General features: G+C 45.3%; 1 long non-coding RNA gene across 1 annotated transcript; it reads right to left on the bottom strand.

Moving 5' to 3' along the window:
* Nucleotides 1-1,229: 1,229 nt before the first annotated feature.
* On the bottom strand, nucleotides 1,230-24,542 carry LOC309811533. The gene is made up of 2 exons (XR_014295205.1): nucleotides 24,008-24,542; nucleotides 1,230-1,747 (listed from the first exon to the last, which is right to left on the bottom strand). It is a non-coding gene; the product is annotated as an uncharacterized lncRNA (long non-coding RNA).
* Between the last annotated feature and the right edge of the window lie 1,165 nt (nucleotides 24,543-25,707).

The following is a 25,707-nucleotide window of genomic DNA, read 5'->3' as shown; positions in this document are numbered from 1 at the left end:
TGGAGTGTAAACCCAGGTATGGACGCAGCATGGCATTGAACTCGGGACTATGGGGCCCGAGGAGCTCTGGAGGCAGAACCCACAGCCCTGTCCGAAAAGGACAGGAGGGTTTTGTGGTCTAGACCCTAACCTTTCCCTGGGGTGTGACCACTGGGACACTGCGCTCCCGTCCAGGACTTCGCTAGCAAGTCCTCACCTGCCTATTTCTCTGTCACTTAACCCACGGCTGCACGTCGTGCTGCTCAGAAAATAGAACCAGGTGCGGACCGGGGTTTGTGCTCTTGACTCCCAGGTGTGCGTTTCCACGGAGAAGTGCCTGGGCCAGGGCCTGTCTGAGTTTGGCCTTGGACTCTAATCTGGAGCCCCGGGCTGACTCTGTGATGTGGTCCACAACCCAGCGTGCAGCTGGGGCTCCGTCGGAAGGCGGTGGTCAGTGTCGGGGCCGAGCAGCTGCCTAAGCCGCTCAGGACGGGCCGAGGAAGAGGATGCTGCCGTGGCCCCTGAGTCCCTGCGGTCTGGCCTTAACTACACCAAATGTTCAGGAAACCATATTAGCTGTTACGAGTCACCAACCCTGCTTCATGCCATCGGATATGTGAGTTTAGGGAGATAGAAGTCCTCAGAAAACATGGTTAAACACCGACATCACGTCTTAGTCCACCAGACCAGAGAACTACAAAGATGTGTCTTTATCTTCCAAGAGATCTAAGACATTTGAACTTCAATGACACCTCACTTCTCAGAACCAGATGTGCGTCCGGCGGGGAAGAGGTAGGGGCTGGGGAATTATAGCATCTGCAGGAAGAACCGAAGAGTTACCTCTTCCGTGTGCTTCAGCGTGGAGGCTTTTGAGGAAGTCAGCACCGCTGAGGGTTATTTTCACTCGGCTGTGGACCCTGGTTTCCTGTGTTTTTCATGGAGATGGCATTCAGGCGGAGGCGGGAGACCCGTGGGAGCTAACATCAGCCGCCCCCCGCCCCGGCCATCCTCGCCTTTGCATTTTGTGCCCTCGCTGTGTTTCCCGTCGCCGTCTGCATACTGCCCTGTGTCTGGGACACCACAGGGCTCTGGGCCCCCGGGGGCTGGCGCAGTGCCCCCCCACCACACACACACAGGCCAGCACACCGAAGATGCTCAAACATAGCTGGTATTGGAATCCCACTCACTTTTTCTGCTGTCACCCGGCAGAAAGTCCCCTGCTTTGCCACATGGACTCAGAAACAACTCTCCACAATTTACCAGACATTTATTAAGTCTTTGGCATGATTTCGCAAGGCATTGTAGCCAGGGGAAGATGGGAGGATAAAAAACAGTCCTGTCCCTGGCCTCACTGTGCAGGAATTAGGTATAGTGTGTGCCAGGTGCTCCATAATAATGTATCTATTTGTTTCGTTATAGTTACTCATGTTCTCCTGATTTTATGCCAAAAGGGACTTCACACAGCTTACAAATATACACCCAACCAACACAGCAAAAGAAAATAAAATAAATAGACGAGAAAGACTAAACGGCGGAGACTGAGGAGGAAGGAGAAGAGGAGGAAGGCAGTGAGGCCCGGGCACTCGAGTCGCCGTAAACTCCTCTGTAGTCTTCGGAGGAGATTCGGAAATGCGCCCCATGGTGTCTAGAACTGAACGAGCAGAGGGACACAGTCAGGATCACAAAGTGCTCTCTGTTCACCGAGGGCCTGGTTGATGCTCAGAGATGCTCTGGACTTCGAATCTCACTCCGGTGGCTGTGTCACAAGCTGCAGGATTTGAGAGAAAAGGAATGTTGACTCAAACAAAGAAAAAAAATTATTTTGCTGCCGTAAGTTTTGAACTCCATCACTACTAATCTTCTTTCCTGAACGACTGAAAAAAGTTTAAAACAAATATGAGGAAAAAGGTCATTTAAATTAAGAAATGACATCTGTACATGAGACGGAGGGCAGAAGAAAGAAACGTCTGGGGCATTTTCCTGGATGTAACATGTCTATCTTTTTTCTTTTAATTAATTAATTTAATTTAATTACTTTTGGCTGTGTTGGGTCTTCACTGCTGCGCGCAGGGTTTCTCTAGTTGCAGCGAGCAGGGGTTACTCTTTGCTGCGCTGTGCGGGCTTCTCATTGCGGTGGCTTCTCTTGTGGTGGAACACAGGCTCTAGGCGCACGGGCTCAGTAGTTGTGGCTTGCGGGTTATGGAGTGCAGGCTCAGTAGTTGTGGAGCACAGGCTTAGTTGCTCCACAGCATGTGGGATCTTCCCGGACCAGGGCTAGAACCCATGTGCCCTGCATCGGCAGGCGAGTTCTTAACCACTGCGCCACCAGGGAAGACCCCTACATGTCTATCTTTAATTCTTGGACTGGATTCCAACTTTGCCTGAGAGACAGCCCAGCGACTGCTCAGGTATTATCTTCCCAGGCTCTAATCTTTTTTTTTATGCGTTTGTACAGAGATGGTGTGATTCCCCTGCTTCATTAAATGTGTGAGTAGGTGGGTAGCTGTTTTCCCCACAAACTCTGTCTCCTCCTAGGCTTCACAATAGCGTTCCTCAAAATTATACTCTTGCTAACCTTTCTCAAACACGGAATGTAGATGTCAATATTAAATATACATACAGGAATCCTGGTGCAGGCGGTTATGAGTTACAGCATCCAACAGAGAAATCCAAGATTAGGACACAATGCAGGTAAAAGATGTTGATAGTCGTTCAAAAATTATAGGAAAGTGGCACAAAAGCTTGAAATCAAGGGATTTGATCTGCGGCAATGTCCTTGTCCCAGTGGAAATGACGGAGGAGGGACAGTGGGTGTCAGCTCTGAGGAAGGTATCGGAGAAGCAGGCGAGCGAAGATGACTCCCCGAGAAGCTCGATATTAGTGGGCGGTACAGGGTGCACCTGCATAAAGTCAGGTTTCAATACAACAAATGCACAGCCATGGTTGTATTTTGTACGGCACCCGGATCCAAACCTATTGGGCTGTGCGGTGTGGGGTCATCCACACTGGTGAAGCATAAGCAGAAAGCCTTATCAACATGCCAAACCGCTCAGTAAGGCCCATCAAGGTGACCCACTGTCACAGTGGGAGTCCCGTACACAAAGGCATTTCTAGAAAATGGGCCAAAGACATAAGACACTGATTATGTTTTAGCCAAGGAGGAGCAGAATTGGGCATGCACCTCTAAGACGTTAACCATGGTGAGTTGTCGTGACTGAGAGAGAGACAGAGACAGAGAGAGAGAGAGAGAGAGAGAAGGGAGGAGAAGGAAATATACTCAGTCCCATGGCATTCTTTGTCACCTATCCTGACCAAATGACATGGGAAACCTCAGTTGTATCTAATCGGGAGCTTCCTTGTGAATGAGGAGTTTAAAATGTGCTGAAAATAATTAATAGATCAAAAGTGAAAAATCATATGATTATATCTATAGGAGCTAGAAAGTAGTTTGATAAAAAAATTCTATATTCAGTGCCCACTCTTTTAAAAAGAAAGCTACTAAAAAGAAAGCTATTGATAAAAGATGGGGGATTTCCCTAGTGGTCCAGAGGTTAAGAATCCACTTTCCAATGCAGGGGACACGGGTTTGATTCCTGGTCGGGAACCCACGCACCACAACAAAAGATCCCACGTGCAACAAGTAAGACCCGACACAGTTAAAAATAAATAAATATCTTAAAATAAAAATAAAAGACCAGAGGCAAGGCTGGAGACGCAGCGCATCTGACCTCATTGGGAGCTTTAAGATCAATGGGAGTCTGTCTAAATGGTTTTTTGTTTGTTTTTTAAAACTTTTATTGAAATATAGTTGAATAACAATGTTGTGTTAGTTTCAGGTGTACAGCAAAATGATTCATATATATATACTCTTTTTTAGGCTCTTTTCCTTTATAGGTTATTACAAGATATTGAGTATAGTTCCCTGTGCTATACAGTAGGACTTTGTTGTTTATCTATTTTATATACATTAGAATGTATATGTTAATCCCAAACGCCTAATTTATCCCTCCTCCTTCCCCTTTGGTAACCATAGTTTGTTTTCTATATCTGTGAGTCTATTTCTGCTTTGTAAATACGTTCATTTGTATCATTTTTTTTAGATTCCACATACAAGTGATATCATATGACATTTTTCTTTCTCTGTCTGACTTATTTCACTTAGTATAATGTCCAGGTCCATCCATATTGCTGCAAATAGCATTATTTCATTCTTTTTATGGCTCAGTAATATTCCATTGTATATATGTACCACATCTTCTTTATTCATCTGTCAGTGTGTCTAAAGGTTTGTTACAGGGGTGTGATGTGATCAGAATTGCATTTAAGAAAGATCACCCTGATGGATTTACCTGTCTCTACCCAAAAGCCAGTAAGTACTATGATAAGTGGGGAAATGAAAGAAGCGTTCCCATAGCGTCTTTATCATCGTTCATGTTAATGACTTCCTGGAAGTGTTAAGCCGTACAATCAGATGAGAAGGACGTATACAGTTTGGAAAGGGGAAGTAAAATTACCATTTCTTGTAACTGACCACCTGAGGTACTTGGAAAACTAATCTGAAGGACAAATATAAAGGACATAAGAGTCAGTAAGGTAGATGAGTATAAAGACAGCATTCAAATGTCTTTCGCCCATCCTCCTCTTTCTCTTCTGCTTCCTCTACCCTTTCCTTTCCTGAACAATTCAGTCCCAAAGCTATGAGACAGGGGCCGACAAGACCAGCAGCCTCGCCAAGGCCAAGGGTGGGGAGAAGTTGTGGCGCCAAGATCTGGGAGTCAGGGCTGGATGGATGAGGAGAGCGCCACACAGGGGAGGGGCAGCCGCAGTTACAGGGCACTGGTTACACACAGAGAAGTGACCAAATAACACACAGGTGCAGATATAGCCAGGTTCCTTCCCTTTATCAGAGAAGAAAGATGCAAATATGGAAAAGGAGCAAGCTTAGAATGAACCTTGTGCCACTGGATTGGAATGAAGAGGTTGGCATGAACTCCATATTTTGAATATAGACAAGTATAGAAAAAATACAGATGTAAGTGTGTTTATATATGCGTGCATCCCTTGGTCTCTCAGCGTAGATAGATATAGAGATCAAGACTGAGGTAGAGATAAATATGTCAAAAGATACAGAAGCCACCTTGAAGGGGCTCCCACCAGCCAAATCCGGGACTACTTGAGCTTCAAAATGAACAGTGGTAGTAATGTATTGTAACCCACTGAATAAAATAGGAAAGCAAGAGTCCAAACTCATGTAAATCCACAAATTGTACCTGTTTTCTTAGGTCAGTCTCCCAAGGGAATAGAAATAAAAGCAAATTTGAAATAGAAATAAAAGCAAATAGAAATAAAAGCAAATGGGACCTAATCAAACTTATAAGCTTTTGCACAGCAAAGGAAACCAACAACAAAATGAAAAGACAACCTACGGACTGTGAGAAAATATTTGCAAACGATGCGACCGACAAGGGCTTAATTTCTGAAATACACAAACAGCTCATACAACTTATTAGTTAAAAAAAACAAACTTATGTAAATCAGCAAATTAATAACTGAAAGTTTGAAAAGGAAAAGAACATTTACATGGATCAAAGTACCTTCCCACAAATTCCTTACTAACTCACAAGGGGAAAAATGTAACTTACAATGGAGAAAATTGGAGGACACTCCCATAACCAGTTGATTGAGTGGTCAGAGTGGACATCTTCACTAACGGGACAAATTCAATTCGTGGGCCACCTGTTAAGGTGCATAAGAAGAGCACAGCATCATTTCTATGACATTCTTCCCCCACAAGAGACTTGCCATGAAATAACTTGCTCATAATTTTCAAATCCACAAAGGTCATGAAAGTCCATGAAAGACTGAGAGATTGCTCCAGGCTGAAGGAGACCAAAGTGACAAATGCCATGTGTGGCTCTGGACCCGATCCTTTCATAATTAAGGATGTTATTAGAACAACTGACAAAACATGAAGAAGTGGAAGATTAGAAGGTAGAGATGTATCAGTGTTCATGTAAGAGAATGTCCTAGTTTGTAGAACTTGCACAGGGTAATGGTTCAGGGAATAAAAGATCTTCCTATTGGGCTTGAAACTTTTCTGTGAGTTTAAGATAATTTCAAAATTTAAAGATCAGTTTATAAAAATATCCATAGCATTCACCATATATACAGAACTACTCCAAAATATTTAGTGCAAGAAATGATTATATTTATAAGGGCAATTCAGAACAAAGGATAAACATACCTAAGAATGAACTTAGAGGAATTGGCAGTATTTATATGAAGAAAACTTTGAAGCAGTACTAAGTAACACAAAAAAGACATTTTTCATTATATGGCTTTTGTATCTTTTGAATTTTCACCAATGCATTTGTTTTTATTCAAGAATAAGTGAATGAAATTTACAGCAAAGACAATGCATTGAGGAAAACACTACCAGAACATGCATTGGACCCCTTACTGAATCTGCTGAAAGTTGTTAAAAAAAGAAATCTCTTTTAAATAAAGAAATTGCACAGAAATAGACTCTGGTTGTAAGATCCAATGTGCTTAAACACGAGGAATGGTTCCTCACTACCCAGTGAGCACACCAAGGCCATCCATGATTCAACTCACCCAAGGCTGGGAGAAATGGGTCACTCCCTCTCAGAAACCTCTGTAACCCTTTGAATGACTTCCATGAAGTCGCTCACTTAACGGCTCCTGTAACACAGGCTTGTCTTCCATAAACATTGAAAATTCCTTACGGCTGAGAAAATAAACTCTGTTCCATCACTCATTGCAATTCTCTGCTGCTTTGCACATAGTAAACATGTGATTGTGTGATTGTGAAGTTTTCCTTTTCTTTTCTTTCTCCCTTGACCCCAACTCAGACCCAAACTGTAAATGGTGTTTCACTAATTAAGAACCAAGTTTTACATATATTTTACTGATGATGGGAGGAAGGGGAGTGAAACTATAGTCAGTTATTGTCTCTAATTTTTACAAAGAGAAATGAAACGTTTAAATCATCAGACCTGGGGGGTGAAGCAATACTGACAACCACAGCTGTTCCAGACGTTTCCAGAGATAATTTGGCATTAATTTTTGCAAATTGGCATGTAGGCAGCCACAAAGCTTTTATTTATTTATCTCATTATTTTACCTCTTTACCTATCAAATCTAGAGTAGTAAGATTTCACACCGAAAGGAGAAAACTAAAGAACTATATGTACCCATCACGTTGACTCTGATGTAACTTTAAACATTTTAAAGTATAAAATAACAAGTGAGACTAGACAAAGTAGCAATCAAAGCATAAATAACAGAGGCTAAGTCCACCCCCTGTGAGGGGGTGAGGTGAAAAAGTACATTCTATCAAACAAGCCTAGAAGAACCTAACTTAAAAAAGCACACGCAGATAATTACTCCCCCAAGCACATAAAGATGGCGAATTAGGCAGGAAAAGTTTTCAAGAACGGGAAAATGATTTTAGAAAGGAAAGTGTGCCTTTCATTCTATCGTGGAAGGTGGAGCACATTTTGTTCTACTCACTAGGTGGAGTCACTGGGAAACAAGGATTCGAGGTACTGGTGGGGATTGCCACCCCGCAAAGCAAAGACCCGGAGGGGTTTGCATTGTTTCCTCCAAGCTGGTCCCAGGCTCCCTGCACTTCCTTCTGATCTGCCCCGACAGGAGCACCCAAATATGGACCTTCTCCCCTGTCCTCCTGTTCTCCTTCCCTCTCATCTTCCACCTCTTTGTGGGGACCCACTTCTCAGGTGTGTTCCAGGTTCTCAGTCATTAACATAAAATCATTGGTTGAACAGCTACTCCGTGCTCATTACTGGAATGAAGACTTGATCATGACTTGACAATGTCTCCAATCTAGCTGGGGAGGCAAGGGTCACACAGGAGTGTTAGCTGACAGTAAAGCAGAGAGAGGACTGCAGCCACCAGAGCAGGGATGTGATAAACCACCTGGGACTGAGGCCCTGTAGGTGCCACTATGTTAATGGGTTTCACTTCCAGTTCACACAGGCAGTTCAGAGCCCTCTTCAGATGGTCCTGAATCCAAAGAAATTTGCATAACTTCATTTAAATTATTTATTTATTATTCTTCACCAAGGGGCCATAAAAATTCTGGTGTTGTGGGCTGTCCGCTGTCATGAAGATATCTGTAAAATGTGGTCTAGACCAGGGTTTTGTAACTTTTTCAACTCACAATATGAAATTTATTTTTACAATAGGACAGAATGAGCACACACACAAGTCACTAAATAATAATCGCCGCTTACGGGACTCACTCTCACGCTCTCCACCCCTCGTCTTCCCCCTTATCCCCTTCCCTCCCCCCTCCCTTTTCCTCCCCTCTCTTCTCCCATCCTTTCCCCTCCACCCTCCTCCCATCCTCTTCCCCCTTTCCCCCATTCTATTCAGTTTTTAGAAATACAATTTGGGTTTACTAAAAATAGATTTCATGACTCACAAATAGGTTGCTACCCACAATCCAAAAAACACTGGTTGAGGCCATTCCAAAATGTTATGGAATTGAGGGCTCTGAGGATCCCCGCATATGTTTTGTGAGTGAAAGATACAAAGAAGGTTTATTGAGGTTAGTTGAAGTTGACTAAGAAGGGTATTATGTTAACAAAAGCTTGAAGTCTTTTTGAAAAACAAACATACTGAAGAAACATCCAAGAGTCCTTGGCAGTCTACAGATGTACGTGGTACAGTAAGGTGCCCCTGGAAGATAAAGATGGACTAACAACATCATTTGCTTGTCGAGACCACCATCCAAGGGTGGGTGAAGGCAGGACCTTTACAGAAATATCCAAATAAATGTGGAATGACTGGGCATTACTAGTCTTAATTTATAAATAGAGTAACTGTTCTCCAGGTAAGTTTCTTTTTTTTTTTTTCTTTATCACAATTCAGCTTCTTGGATATCTGGGCAATTTCCTTCTTCAATAACATGACAGAGTTTCTTAGCAAAACTTAAGCATTTTTGCTTATGAATTAGCCACCCTGTAACCAGTCATTGGAGCAAAGAAGTTTTACCCTTATACTTTCTACTGTCTGCAAAATACCACTTGAATCAGTCTACTACATTATTGAATAATGCTACAAAAGTTTGTAGTAATTTTATATCTTCTTTGGAGAAATGTCTATTTAGGTCTTCCGTCCATTTTTGGATTGGATTGTTTGTTTTTTTGATATTGAGCTTCATGAGCTGCTTGTATACTTTGGAGATTAATTCTTTGTCAGTTGCTTCATTGGCAAATATTTTCTCCCATTCTGGGGGTTGTGTTTTCGTCTTGTTTATGGTTTCCTTTGCTGTGTAAAAGCTTTCAAGTTTCGTTATGTCCCATTTGTTTATTTTTGTTTTTATTTCCATTTCTCTAGGTGGTGGGTCAAAAAGGATCTTGTTGTGATTTATGTCATAGAGTGTTCTGCCTATGTTTTCCTCTAAGAGTTTGATAGTGTCTGGCCTTACATTTAGGTCTTTAATCCATTTTGAGTTTATTTTTGTGTGTGGTGTTAGGAAGTGTTCTAATTTCACTCTTTTACATGTAGCTGTCCAGTTTTCCCAGCACCACTTACTGAAGAGGCTGTCTTTTCTCCATTGTATATTCTTGCCTCATTTATCAAAGATAAGATGACTATATGTGCGTGTCTGTCATACAGAGTGAAGTAAGTCAGAAAGAGAAAAACAAATACCATATGCTAACACATATATATGGAATCTAAAATAAATGGTTCTGCAGAACCTAGGGGCAGGACAGGAATAAAGATGCAGATGTAGAGAATGGACTTGAGGACACGCGGAGGGGGAAGGGTATGCTGGGACAAAATGAGAGAGTGGCATGGACATATATACACTACCAAACGTAAAATAGATAGCTAGTGGGAAGCAGCCGCATAGCACAGGGAGATCAGCTCGGTGCTTTGTGTCCACCTAGAGGGATGGGATAGGGAGGGTGGGAGGGAAATGCAAGAGGGAGGGGATATGGGGACATATATATATGTACAGCTGATTCACTTTGTTATAAAGCAGAAACTAACACACCATTGTAAAGCAATTATACTCCAATAAAGATGTTAAAAAGAAAGTTTTTAGTAATTTTAAAATTGCTTTCCCACACCATATATAGACTATCACTAGTAATTAATGCAGAGCTTATCAAGGCAAATATATGTGGTTTTCTTTCTTCATCTCTTTCCTCTACTTTTACGCATGGAGTAATAACTTTTATTGGAATGACTACACGAATGCATATGAAACAGCCCCTTTTCTCTGGAATCTTTCAGGCCAACGGGGATCCCAGAACTATGGAAATGACCCTCATGCCACACAGAATGTGGTGAGCACCTAAGGCCACCCAGAGCCCCAGACCCAGGAGGAAAGACACCCCCATCCTTCTCGTGGAGATGGCCACGGCTTCATGGAGAGGGTACACGTTCTGAGGGGCTTCCAAGGATGCGGAAGGGTTCTACGAAGAGAGACTGAGTGGTGAGCAGAGTCCTGGGAAGAGGAAACTTCATAAGTGCCCCTAGAAAGTAAGTATCAGTTTAGCTGAACGGGAGGGTCCTGTAAGGGGAGGGGTGGGAGAAGCACATAAGATGTTAAGGCTTTCACTTTGTGTGGCTACTTTTAGTTGACCATGCATTGGCACATCCATTATCTCAGTGCCATCTCTCCAGGACTACAGTGTGACAGACCCTCATGCCCAGGGACAGTGTTAGTACTTTATAAGAGAATAAAAGGAGAGCTGGTGACTTCCCTGTGGGAGAAGGTCCAGTGATAGGCTGCCTGCACTTGTTGGACGGGTAGCGTTGCTGTATCTGATGCACATACTTTCTTCTAGAAGTGGACTCTGCCCCATCTGTCAGAACGAGAAATTCTGTCTTTGGGATACTTGGGCCAGGCAAGCAGGGTCAAGGTTTTCTTTCCTCTCTGCTCTGGGGTCCTAAGGTCTGACCTGGAGCTGCCATTCCCCTTGTTACCTTGGGGATGGGCATGCAGGCAAAGGAGCCCTGTCCAAGGCTGGAGGTCCCACTGCTCCATCTTTGACTCTCCCCCAGGAACTCCCTGAAAACCGGCTTCCACTGAGATTTGTTCTCTTTGGATTTTGCCACTTGTAACTGACAGGGACCTCGGCACAGATGGGCTGAAGCAGGAGAGCTGGGGGCAGAGAGTCCATCTAGGGGGCTCTTCTAAAAGTCCCCCTTAGCCCTTTTCTACACTCCCTTCTGGGCATCCTAAGTCTACAGAAAAGTTCTACTAAAAAGGGAATTCCATTGTTCCTTCATACATTTATTCAGCAATATTTACGGAGCACTTAATATTTGCCAGGCTTTACTCTAACTGGAAAAATGGCCAAAGAGGTTTCTGTCTTTATGGAGAACACATTCTCACAGGGAGAGGCAGACTATAAAAAAGTAGGCACAATAAGAAAATCTCAGATAGCACTTTTGTCCTACAAGTGAAACATCACATCCCCACAGTGACCCAAGGTTCCAGGACCCTTTGTGGCCAGCAGAGAGCACAGGTCAAGCACTTACTCAGAAGATGTTTGACAAAAGAAAACAGAATGGGATAGAAATATATCGTAGTGGGGACACTGAGTAATCCTTGCTGGTTTTCTTTCTTCAGATGAAAGTCTAACTCACGTTCAATAACTTAGCACAGAAATGGAGCTGTTCCCAACGTCACTCTCACGGATTTCATGAAATCCTGTCACTTCAGCATTTCAGTTCCACGTTGTGATTCTTTTGCACTTGAGACCGTCAAATAACAATGACCTCAAGTCTGACCATCAGAGAGACTGAACAACAAAAACTAAAGGGGATGGGCAGGAAAAGAGCTTAATATTAAGCAGAGAGAGGGATGGATTAAATTAACATGCTATCAGTTGATAACGGATTTTTCTTGTATGTTACAATAAATTATTTTTCCCTATATATACTTTGGACATTCATAACGAAGTTAAAGGAAACTCCTCCTGCTCTACAAGTTATTGTTATTTGTATGTGTTAGTTATCCTTTTAATCACTTACAATAGGCAGCTGGTTTTTATCCAATCCCAGTGATTTTAAACTGGGTCATCGAAATCCACTGGGTCTAAGTGAAACCAGGGTTTTAACAAGGCCTTGCAATCTTTTGCTGGATGTCAAGCCAGAGGTGATACTGTATTAAGAACAGGAGACTAAGCTGTAACAACAACCAAAATGTTCCAATTAACTTCAAGTTAGAGGGAACATGTGGCCAAATACAGCTCAAAGTCAGGGCTTGAGACAGAGATTTGCTCTGAATAGCGTATTATAGCCCGGAGATACTCAAAGCCCTACCAACAGCCCTAAAACTATTCTAGGACTTAAGACCCCATGGGCTCACCTGTGTCTGGCTGCTCCTTCCACACACTCAGGTCTGCTCCACGTTAACCCAGACATGAGACTCGGGCCCTGCACTGGTTTCCATGTACAAATGAGATGTTGAAAACGTTGGCAGGCTTTATCAAAGAATGCAGGACACACAGAGGAGCGCAGCCTGTACCACCTACCGAATTAACCTGCAGTCACCATCAGTCACTCCTGGGTTCTGATTCCCTGTCAGCCGTACCACCAGTGCGGGTCCCCCTCTGAGTTGGCCCCCACAGCCTCCTCGTTTCTGTTCTCTCGCACTTTCTCATTTTCTTTACACTCAGGGACTCTCCCTTTTGCTGGAGCAACAAAGCTCTTGCCCCTGAAGCCCCAGGGTCTCACCTACTGTTGGTGTGCACCAAAGCATGTTTCCAAACCAAGATCTTTCCCTTCCTGAGAGATATTCTGGAGCTACGTGTTAGGATGATTGCAAGTCCTCCACCAGCTACAGCGCCTGTTATGTAAACATGGGTTTTATTATTGCAGGTCAGGGGATGGCATAAAGTCACATCTGTCCCTTTTTCCTTCTCCTTCACAGTTAGCCCAGGGGAGCCCCAGATAAGACAGGCAAGTGACTGTCTTGATGTAGAAAAATGGAAAGAGGCAAAAATCAACATCATGACAGCACTCAAGGATAGTCTGGGAAAGAAAGCTAAGCCTCCTGATTACACTTCCCTTCTTGAAATGAAGTTATGAACCTTCCTAGGCAGAGATTCCTAAGTTGGGTAAGCTTTCCCCAAACAGAAGTAAAAGGATCTTCCTTATGAACAGCTTCACCTCAAGACTCTATACCTGGTGGGTATTTCATCTTCCTTCTCAATACCTCCTCCTTCAGAGCCAGCAAAGCAAGCACAGTATACTTCTTAAATGAATAAGAATCAGGGCTTCCCTGGTGGCACAGTGGTTAAGAATCTGCCTGCCTATGCAAGGGACACGGGTTCAAGCCCTGGTCCAGGAAGATCCCACATGCCGCAGAGCAACTAAGCACGTGTGCCACAGCTAGTGAGCCTGCGCTCTAGAGACCGTGCACCACAACTGCTGAAGCCTGAGGGCCGCAACTACTGAGCCTGCGTGCCTGGAGCCCATGCTCTGCAACAAGAGAAGCCACCACATGAGAAGTCCACGCACCACAACAAAGAGTAGCCCCCGCTCACCGCAACTAGAGAAAGCCCGTGCACAGCAACGAAGACCCAACACAACCAAAGATAAATAAATAAGTATTTTTAAATATATTAAAAAATGAATAAGAATCAAAGTCAACATCCACGGTAGAGAAGAATAACAAATACTTGTGAATCAAAATTATGTATAGACTTTTACTGTTAAGAAAAAGATCTAGTTCATTTATCAAGATCCTACATCTGGATTGCAAATGTTGCCACGTTAAAGGGCTTGGAATGCATCAGGGATTTTTCTCATGAATATAAGGTTTATAATATTCAGACATGTTTATAGAAAACCATACATCTTCATTGATGGGCTCCAATGACTGATAAAGAACATTCCACAAATTATTACAAAAATGAGTGTGTAGGATATATATTTAAAACAAATGAGTTTTATGTCCACCCAAAGGCATGTACACAAGTTGTTTCATATCAGCTTTATTTGTCATGACCCCTAAATTGAAATAACCCAAATACCCATCAGTAGTACAAAGGACAAGTAAATTGTAGACTATTAATACAATATTACTTAGCACTCAAAAAGAACAGACAACTGTAACAACGTAGGTGAATCCCACAGACATAATGTTGAAGAACCCAGACACAAGGCTATGTGCTGTTTGATTCCATATGTGTGAGTCCCAAAGCAAGGAAAACCAATTAATGGCAATAGAGTTCAGAACAGTGAGTAGGGGTTTTCTTGGGGCAGAGCACAGGGAGCTTTCTAGAATGCAAGAAATGTCCTGTATCTTCATCTGGGTATGGATATATGTTAACATTAATTAAGCGGTTCACCTAAGAACGTGAACTTCCTGAAAATGTTATAGTTCATTTAAAATATATATATATATATAGGTGTGTAAGCAAAATCCAAGTTTATATAGTTACGAACTGACTTGTACTGCAGACTTGAGTGCTCAACAGTTTATATTTTCAGAAAGAGCTTTTGGCCACGGCGTAAGTAGTGAATTATCAGAATATGTGTCTACCTCTCTTGACAATATAGAAAGAAGTCTGGCAGACAAAACCTTAACCAAGTGATCAAGCTTAACATCAATAGGGACAGGACCAGCTGACATCATGTGTCCTCTGATGTGACCCAATGTCACCTGGGTAGTATCCTTGTCCAAAATGTTTAACCTGAATCTGATCATTCGGGAACATCAGATGAATCCAAACAGGGAATTTCTAAAAGATTATTGACCTGGACCCTTCGAAACTGTCGACATCAGGGAGCATTTCTAGATTAAAGGAAATGTGACAACTAAATGCCATGTGTGGTTCTTGATTGGATCCTAGATTGATGGGGAAAAACGGGCTCTTATTGGGGAAATTTGAACATGCGCTCCCACTAGGTAATATTATATCAACATGAAGTGTTCTTGGTGTGGTCGCTAGATTGTGGTCATTTAGGAGAATGTCTTGCTCTTAGAAAATAAATCTGAACTCTCTAGATCATCATAATGTCTACAAATAACTCTCAAGTGGTTCAGCCAAAAATAATAATCGTTGTGAGAGAAAGAAGAAGAGGAGGAGGAAAGGAGGAGGAAAGTGTCCCCGTCACTTGGGAGTGAGATGGACCCACCTCAACCCAAAATTTAGTTCGAATGTTGAGACTGGTGATCCCACACATGCACCAAGAGGGTGTGGAAAAGTTTATTGCTCTCAGAACGAGGCTTTGCTAGGGGAGCAGTGCAGACTCCCAAGCATGTCTGAAAATGGCTTGAGAGCCAACAAGTGCAGGTTTCACTGTGGTTACAGGTGGTTCTGGGAGATTCTCACGTAGGAGTTAGGGCTCGTGTGGACTGAGTTCCCACTGGCACCAATGTTAGGACCACGTGGGCTGTCGCATCAGCCTGCCCAGGTTTGGAGCAGACAGGAAGCTGGGTGGTGGGGTCTGAAAGCTGTCAGCAGCCAACCATCAGAGATGGAGTCAGATTCTGTATCACATTGTCACATTGGTGATTTAGGTGAAGAGGACCTCAGCATGCACTGTACACATCCTGTAGCTTTTCTGTAGATGGAATACTTTTCAAAATAAAAAGTGGGAGAAGGGAAGATGAGCCTACTGTCCTCTCACATGAGTACCAGGCACTAATACCTTAAAATCAATTTAGTCCTAAGGAAAACTATTTTTGTAAATACGTGATGCTATGTTTTAATCATCTGTGCGTGCTTAATCTCAAAGCCTGTGTTCTTTCACAAATGAAAGGCATTTACAGCTCAATATAAATATTCCTTCTTATCTCTACCATTTACAAGTAGAATTATCATGGTCACTATTAAATGGAATACTCAATACTTTAAGATGTCTTAGTTACAGAAACATTGGTCATTTCACTCAAGAAGAAATTATTGAGTGCGGAGTATGTACCAGGTATTGTATTGGGGCCAGGGATAAAACAGTGACCAAGACAGGAATTATCAGTTCTAGATGAAGCTCAATGTCTTAACACACCAGTTAAGACATTCCCCTCTCCCCTTTGTGAGTTTCTATTCTGTCAATATTTAAGAATCTAAGTATATAAAATGTATAAAAGTCACAAAACCCAGACATATCATTAGAGTTATGTGAAAATTTAAGAGTAATACTTATACCAATCATAATTTTCATGGGCTCCCCAGAAGGTGTATTCGTATCCTATTTTATAATAATGCATAGTTTAAATAACATACTTCTTTCTCTGTTATTACATAAATTTATAGCAAAATCACAGAGCTGTGCCTATTTACAGTAACTGACATGAACAGAACCCAATGTCTTATCCACATCTGCTCTAAGCAGAGAGTTGGAGAAGACAAACCGTCCCATGAACCCTGAAGTGCGTAGTGCTATGGTCGCCTTACCTCTAGTACTGCTCAAACTCCAAGTATTCTACCCCACTGGTTTGAGGAGCGTGCTTATATGTGCTAATTACTCCATTTCTAGGTCCCCAAAGTGTAGTGTCCATAGTGATAGTAGATCACTGCAAAAGAAAATTGGGGCAGGTGTGGGCAAATTGGCCTTTGGTGGAGTTTCAATTGTTGTCACCGTTTTGATTCAACTTCTGTATCTGGAAATTCACCAACAGATAGATTTATACATGTGCTCAAGAAAATACAGCGTGGTTGCTTATTATAGCATTATGTATAAAAAGATGAATTCCATAAGAATTATCAGTTATGTTACATTGTGCCATGGAATACTATGCAGACAATAAAAATCCAGTAGATCTATATATGCTGGTAAATTTCCAGTACATAAGTGAATAAAGAAAGGTCCAGGAGAAAAGTATGTGGAGGGTGTTTGTGTTTGTGCAAGAAAGGGATATCACGTATGCACTCCTGCACAGCTGACCCTTGAGTGGCTGCACAAGTTCACTTCTACACAGATTTTTTCCCAATACATACATATAGTGTTACACGATCCACAGTTGGGTGAATGTGCATCTGTAGAACCGAAGATAGGGAGGGCTGACCACGGGACTGGAGCATCCTTGGGTTTTTGTATCCACAGTGGGTCCCGGAACCAATCCCTTGAGGATTCTGAGGGACGACTGTATACACAGAACATTTCTGGTTGGTGTCATAAGAAACTTGTAACGTTGGTGACCTTTGGGAAAGCTGAATGGGGTTGGAGGGGGACATATTTTGCATCTTTTCTGTAAGTCCTGCTGTGATACTTACACTTTTTACCATGTGCATGTGTGTATATGTGTGTGTATGTGTATAATATATGTGTGTGTGTGTGTGTGTATATATATATATATATAATATGATGATGTTGATCATTGTGATTGCCACATTGCATTCATCAAGGAAGAGGACAGAAAGTTAAAGAGCTTTTAACAAGAATCTCATATCACAGCTGAGCAGTTCTTATATTAGCAGTGCTCCTCCAGCCAACAAAGTGAAGGTAACTTCAGCTTACCTAAGAAGACAAGATTCCATTTTCACGGTTAAGTCCCGTCATGGAAGCACTTGAAGGAAACATCTCCACAGAGCTCTTACCTCTGTTTATTTGCAATCCTGTTTCTACACTGGTGGGAAGGGGGAAGGTGGGTGTTTGTGGGGGGCAGGGAAGGGGCTAGCAAATCAGAGTATAAACAAAACTGCTGTCAACGTAAAGAGTTGCTTCTAAACCATAGACCAGAAGGTACCCTCAGTTAACACCCCACCACGCTCAGAGTGTCTGGTAGTTCTGGAAAGAATGGAGAGAAAGTATTGCCCCAGCCACCAGCCTGTCTAAACGGTACAGATGTTAAGTGACTTCCCCAGCCTTTCACGTCAGCAAGAACTGCTGCTTATCTACTTCCTTGGCGAGTTTCCATTTAGTTTGGAGTCGGTTATGGTTTACCTGCTTCTTCGCACAATCCTATTCAAAGTCTTAAAATTTTCACCATCCAGGGCTTCCCTGGTGGCGCAGTGGTTGGGGGTCTGCCTGCCAATGCAGAGGATGCGGGTTCGTGCCCCAGTCCGGGAGGGTCCCACGTGCTGCGGAGCGGCTGGGCCCGTGGGCCATGGCCTCTGGGCCTGCGCATCCGGGGCCTGTGCTCCGCGGCAGGAGAGGCCACAACAGAGAGGCCCGCATACCGCAAAAAAAAAAAAAAATTCCACCATCCAGGACATCTGATTCAACCTTCTGACGTTACAGATGAGGAAACTGGCAACAGGCATGTCTTTTTAGACTAATGGGACTTCCTTTCTGGTCCACGTGAGGACTCACCCCTGGAGGCTACTCTGTATTTTTGTCCTTCTTTTCCCCCAAACTGTCCTCTCCCCGCCAACCGTCTCTGGCACACTGGAGGGCAAAATGGCCTCTCTGGTGGGAGCCAGAGAAACTAAGGTGAGAACTGAAAAGTACCTGAACTGTAATGCTCTTCGCCATCAAGCTTCTGTGGAATGTGTGCTTGTGAGATTTTCTTTAGGGGTCAAGATCTTCTTCCAGGGGTCAAGCCCACTCTTTCATAGTAATGATTATAAATAACCCTTTAAGAGATTTTTTATAATAATTAAAAATCTGATCAACTATTCTAAAATAATTAATCTGTTCGGAAAAAATCATTTCAACTGGTGTTAGGGGGTCATGTAGACGTAGGGCAGTTAACAATCTAGATGTTCAGCTTTAACTGGGTTTAGAGGTACAGAGTTGCTAATACTTCCCCTGCCCCTGTTTCCAGACGCCCCCAAAGCCAATGGCCTGTGAATAATACAGGGAAGCCACAAAACCCAAAAGCCAGTGTGGTGTCAAAGAGGAACACGATTTTAAGAAACCAATGTTTACTTCCGTCATTAACTCATCAGATTAAGGAATAGCTACCCATAGACAGTTTCACTGTGGCTCAGGAAATCTGAGGAGTGTAAAACATGAGTAGGTCATGGGTTCTGTTCAAACCTCCCCTAAACTCCTTCACTGCAGAGGCCCCCTTTGGGTGACTTTACACCCCAGAGGGACAGGAAACCAGGAAACCGGGCTGGATAGAATCTTAACCAAGCTCATCAAAGATAGAAACTACTTATTTTTATAACACTCATGAGATTAACTGAATGTAATAATAAACATTTGACATCATTTTATATCCAAAAATCATCTTAAAAGAAATGAGAATTAAAACCAGAAGACAAAACAATACAGAACAGTTAGGGTGTGGGTGGGGAAAGGGGAGAATAGAAATGGGTTTCCGAGAGCCTACAAGAGCCCACAGGGGCTGAGAGAACAGGTTTCTAACTAGAGGGTAACTGTTGGAAAATAGGCTTTAATGTTATATTTCAGTGTAGAGTAACTAATGCAACATCATGTGATTAGACCAAAGTATCTAAGTAAATAACAATTCCTTGAAAAGGGACCAATATGAAGGGAATGTGAAGAGAATGAAAAAATAGAAGTATCTTCTTACGGGATAAGATCAATAATTATAATTATTCAGTGTTTCCATCAGAGCCTCTTCCAACATGGTCTTCGACATACATACCCATCACCTTCACAGCCAGATGAATGCTGTAACATACTCTCATGTCTAAGTTCAAAGACAGTAGATGCAAAGCAAAGCAAAAATTGTGGCCGGCATTATCCATTTGCACATCAGATCTCTCTAAGTTGTAAACACAAAATCTTTATATGTTTAACATTTTAGGCAAATATCTCCCATCAGTAGAGTCTGAACACACGGTGGACATAGAGCCAGCTGGGGCCCACAAGAGGCCCATACCCTGATCCCGATCGTGATTTTACACATACGCACACATGTCAGATAACTTCAACGGACTTCCAAATAAACGTTCAGCCAAACTAGGACAGGGCACTTCACTGTCCCATTGCCATAGCTGAGCAAATAAGTCAGGGAGAAGAAGGAAACCATCCATGTGTGTTCATAACAACCCGTTCACCATCTTACCTTCATCTCATAAGGAATCTCCTGAAGAGAAACGATTAACAGAACTGGAGCCGTTACAGGAAATAGCCACCTAGGGCCTGAGTGGACACCTACCCTCGTGACTGGGGCGCAGATTGGTGGCAGGTGAGGGTATGAACAGGAGCAATGGTTTCTGTTCTTCTGTTCAAAGTTCCCACTGCACTCCCTCCAGGCAGCCTGCACGCTTACTGGCTGTTTAAAACTTTAGACCAAGCCAACCTGCTGACAGACGGTCTTAAAATCAATGACTCCTAATGAAACTTAATTTCCAATTGCCTTGATCTAATAGATGCTATAATGTGCTTTCAGTGGTTGAAATGAACAAACACGTTGGCCTTCCAAGTTGTTGGAGCTCAAAAGAAACCCCTTCTGATATACAAGGTCAGGGAGACTGATGTAAATGCTTTCCTCTCCTGTTCAGTGTGGGCATATTGTCAAGTTTGGCTGAGAGACTCAAAGGAAAGACACAGCCTTGAGTTGTAGAGGTGATAAGATCCAGGTCCTTAACCATGTGTAAGTGTCCTTGTATATTTTGTTGCAGGTGCATAACCACCCGTCACTCAAACACTGGTTTACACCTGGCCTCCCCATCTTCCATGGTCAAAGTACCCACAGCCATACATCCTCCCACATATGTAGAGATGTGTTTCCATCACGTTTGGTGAGTGCCATGACTACCATTTCCCAAGGAAATGCATTCACAATCCTATGGTACTTGAGTATTCACACACTTAATGGTTTCTACAGTTACATATTCATAGGCAATTATCTAGTAGTATTTTTTATTTGCCAAATGCAAAGGATACAGTAAAATCAGTAGACATTTTTAAGCTCTAACAAAACCAATCTGTACAATAAGTCACTTCAAAATTATGATAATCTCTGAATAATATAGAAACAGGTACTTACTATTGCCTGTTATGCCTTAACAAAATATTCTCAGCCGGGTCCTATCACACTAGGGAATGTGGGAATTTTGTTACTACTGTTAGTACAGGACCTCCAGAACATAGCTTTTTAAATTCTAATACCACACATTTCCACCAAAAGGACGATAAGTGTTTGTTAAAATACAATTCTTATTGCTTTTTATAAATGCCAGCCATGCATACACTAATAATTAGAAAATGGCATAAAATGTATCCAGGTTGTTATTTACCAGGATAATCATGTCAGTTCCCATAGACTTCACTAGCTGCTTAACCAAAAGAACATAGTATGCACCTCTGAGAGTAACCTCGGGTCAAAACTGAATGCTGAGTATAGAGCCGATGAATTTGTCAGACACCCATGGTGATACTGAATTATTCTCCCCAAAAATGGAAAAACACCAAAATACCATTCAGATAGAATCATTGCCATATTTGAATTTCTTACCAAATGCCATTTTTTTTCAGTAAAATTAATTGAAGAGCTGTACTAACTTTTGCTCTAAGATCACAACTGAGCAAAGAAAGTCAAAACATGGGCAGACACTGAAATACAACCTCTTCTGAGGTGAGCGGGCGACATGGCTCTCACCTGCTTCTATTAAATCCCACTGCCCAGGGAGAGCCAAAACCAAACACTTTGCTTTAAAACGCACACAAGCCATGCAAAGAGTTGCAAGGGGACACAGAGATTCATGTTATATGAGCAGGAAGGACTCTGGTGACTTCGTATTTCTTATGACGTCAAAGGAGAAAAGCCATGGACTCCATTTTGGAGGCACACGCCCAGTTCTCCTGGTGCTCTGACCTGCCCCTGCCACCGACCAGGCCACAGGGCTCCCCTCTGAAAAGAAAAGCAACCCCAAAACACAACTCCTCTCCCTGCCTGGGTTCAGACCATTCCCCCACAGGCCCTTTCACTTCCCCTTCCACAGCGTAACCGATAACAAAACATTTGCATCTGGTTCATATTTCCTTTGTGTTTAAACTACAGTCCAGAAAAGAACTTGACTAGTTCATTTGGGCCTACTCTGAACCAAATTCAGAATACTGTAAGTGAAATAAAAGGTGTCTGACTGGGCTGCTTTTATGTGGCAATCAGATATCCAAGTATTACTTTTGCTTCCATAGGAAATTTCCCACCTTCACTTTTTCGTTGGTTTGATTCTAGGGAAAGGGGTCCCCAGATGCTTGCAGCACAGCATCTCCCCTTGAGATCACAGTCCACCATTAGATTTGCCTCAAACCTCACCTCCAACTTCGGGAGGATGCAAAGGGCTGCCTGAGCAGATGAGGATTCAACATGACGCAACCCTGAGCATCCCTGGATTGGAGAAGCCTGGGAGAAGCAGCAGCCCTCCTGATGCCCCTTGCCAGCAACACACATGAGGGGGACAGCACCAGCACCCCAACCTCCAGACCCAGGTGTCCTGCACAGGCGTCAGTACAGGCCACAAAACCACAGGACAGCTTGACACCCCCATGTATGTGACAGCAAGGCAGTCAGAGGACGGGAACCGGCCAGCAATCCCCAATCCATACCCAGCCTCTTCCAGCCTCCTCTCCCACTCCACCCCACCCTCCCCTTCTCCCCACAGAGTTTCAAGTTCACCCAAATTTGGGTCTTCAATGTCAGCCTAATCAGCACATTCCCACTCCCCCGCCCCCCGTTTCCTGGAGGCACATGTAAAATCCCATTTGTGGGGAAAAAAGTCTACCCAAGTTGCCTTGACACAGGGAGCTGCCGAGGACCGGCTGGAGCATTCCTGCAGAGCATCTCAACTCCCAGAGCTTCCCTGCAGGCTCCTTTCCTTTCCTCCACCCCTGCTCTCCCTACCTTCCTCCTCGCTGCCGCCCTCAAAGCAGCCAGTGGGCTCCTCCTCTGGGAGCCCGGACTGTCCTCCACCCTCCAGGGCTTTGCGTTTCTTCGACATCTCTGCCGGGGCTGGGGCTTTGGGGTGTTCTTTCCACAACCCCAGCCTCCCCCCTCGGAGAGGAGAGTGAAGGTGGGGTTAGGTGGAGGGGAGAGAGACGGGCGAAAGGGTGGGGAGGAGAGGCCGGGGAGGGAGATGGCTGGAGAGGAATTGCTGCTGAAGGAGGGAAGGCACTTTGGGGAAGCAGGAGCCAGGCGGGCAGGCGGCGCAGAGAGCCTACAATCAGTTGGGCAGCAGCCCTCCGTCTAGGGGGCTCTCTGCTCGCTCTCTCTCTCTCTCCCTCTCTCTCCCTCTCCCTCTCTCCCTCTCTCCTTCCTCCTTGCTCTTTTTCCTTCCACTAGAAGGGTAAGCCCAGAGGGAAAAAGAGACCAAAACACCAGGGAGGAGAGGCTCTTTGGGCGCTCAGCTGATTTCTTTCTAATTTAGGAGGGGGATAGCGTGGGTGCTGGGTATCGGGACTTCTGGCCCTGTCCATAAAGGACTGATGTCCTGGGAAGGGAGGTGTTGGGAGGGGGGAGGGTGTTTGTGGCGTTTGGGAGGGAATGTTTTCAGTGGATTGCAAGGAAAATTGGGTAGAATGAAGAAAACAAAATGCTGCAGGATGCAATATAGTGATGCCTTCAGGTGCTGGGGGCACAGGACCCCCTCCTCCTCTGTGACATCATTTGAGCTTTTGCAAAAGGGGCTGGGGGAGGTGCAGGAGGACCACGGAGAGAGGCAACCGAGGCCCGGGGCAGAAAGGGGAGGGGAGGCGTCTTGTCCCCACTCAGAACTGAGTTAGGAGGCCCAGAAAGGAGGCAGGAGGGTGGGGGCCTCCTCCCGAGGCCCCCTTGGGTCTAGCCTTGCAGAGGCGGCCGTTTGCAGCTGGAGGGCAGCCTTGCAGGGAACTTGGAGCTGGGAAACTTGGTCCAAGAAGCAGTAGCCGGAGGCAATCGCTCAGGCTCTGGGGTTGGCTGCCCTCCCTCTCACCTCCTCTGCCACCCCTGAGTCTTCTGGTTTGATCCACTCAGGTCTCTTTTTTCTCACCTCCACTCATCACCCCTCTTCCAAAACAGTCATGTCCCCAAACAACACACACACACACACACATTCTTGTTGCCAAAAAGGATGGAGGGAAACGGTGGTAACTTTTTTTAAATGGTTGGATTTGAGTTCTTCTGGACTCTCAAGGGTTAAATAATAGGTAAAAGGAACAGTCCACTTACCGCCAAAGTATGCGAAGCGCCTGTCTGCTTTCCGCTTCAAGTTCACACACTGAAAAAAGAGAGAAAAAGCAAAGAAAAAAAAAAGCGGGCGGGCCCGGAGCCCCGTGGGTCCAGGGCTCCATTGAGAACTGCGCACAACAAGTTGCCAGTGAGCCCAGGTGGCCCAAGTTCACGACCTTTCCAAGAACACTCGCTTCTGCTCCACTCGGCAGGCATATTCCAGAGGCGTGGGGCAGTGTGCCTTTCGCGCTGATCTCCCCTGAGAAGGAGCAGACACCTCTGAGCGCTGTGTGGCATTCCTCTTTCCCTCTGGTCCATCTGGGGGTCTCCGGGAAAGCCGCGCTGGGCGCTCCAGGCGCCAAGAAAGACCGGTCCATTTCAGCTCATCCTCCCGCGGCCGCAACTTTGGACCCACACACCTACAGAGAACCTAAGTGCGAGTGTGCGTGTGTGTTTGAGTGTGTGCGCGTGAGTGTGCCAGCCTGTGTGCCCGCGCGCACCGGGCTTTGGGGCGCATGTCCTCTCGGGAACGACTCTCCCTGGCTGCCTGGAACTTGGAGAGTTTTCCTTTAAGCCGGAGCTGCTGCTCGGACACCCCCCCTCCCCCCCCCCGCGTCCAACAGGAGGCGATGACGTCTGTAGCCTCGTTGCCAGACAGTCCCCAGGCAGCCGCTGCCGTTCATTGACAGGAGCGGGCGCTCCGACGTCAGCAGCCGGACCTTTGGCAAAGCTGCTCGGGCGGAGACGGCTCCCACCCCCGCACCTGCCAGCCCCCCCGGGGGGGAGGGGAGGGGGAGTAATGAAATCAAAGTCGCTGGGGAGGGGCCCGGCCAGGCTCCGGGGCTCGAGGAGGAGGGGACTCCGCTCTTCCCTCTTTATCCTGGAGCTCCAGAGTTTATAAATAGCGCTGTCTCCAGCCAGACTCGACCCCTCCGCCGCAGCCCCCGCGGTGCCCCCGCCCCTGCCCCTGTCACTTCGCGCTGGACTCGCTCGGCCAGGAGGGAGGCGCGGAGGGGGCGGGGAAGCAGGGAGTGGAAACGGACGTTGCTTCTCTTTCCTCTTCCCATTCATAGATTCGGTTTGAGTGTTGGGGCCGCCGCTCGGCTCCAGGAGCCGCAGTGAATGGATGGACGCCCGCGCGCGGGTACCACTGGGTGGGCAGGGTGTCGCCCTCGCGGGAGGCGCCCCTCCCACGCGGGAACTTGCTCCCTCGCCTAGGGGCGTGTGGGAGGACCCCAAACGACCATCCTTAAGAGACCCAGGGCCTGCCCCCTCTGGCTCCTCCAGCCCCGGGGTTCTTTTCTGCCCCTGCTGGAACGCAAAACGCAGAATCGAGCTGCGCTCGGCCCCAGCACCATGGAGAGCCGGGACGCGGACGCAGCCTGGGCCACGCTGCGGCGACCAGGACCGCAGCCACACGGAGGGGAGCGGCCACGTGGCGCAGGGCAGTGGCTGGGGCCGAGGGTGTCACCTCGCCGTGCGCACCCTTGGCTGCACAAGCCTGCGCGCTCTCCGCTCCCGAACCCCAGGGCGCGGCGTGGGGTTACGGAGGACCGCAGGGCGGGTGCCCCACCCGAGGCCCGCTCTCAGGGGTCGTGGGCGCGCGTCTCCCGCGTGCTGCTGCCGGGAGCTGAGGGATGGCGAGGCCCGCGCCGGCCCGGAGCGGGACGCGGCGCCCCGTTTGGGCGCTGTCCCCGCTT

This window comes from Mesoplodon mirus (assembly GCF_964341445.2).
Source record: "Mesoplodon mirus genome assembly, chromosome: 10".
NCBI lineage: Eukaryota > Metazoa > Chordata > Mammalia > Artiodactyla > Ziphiidae > Mesoplodon > Mesoplodon mirus.
Note: the sequence above shows the minus strand (reverse complement) of the source record. Positions and strands in the feature narration are given on the sequence as shown.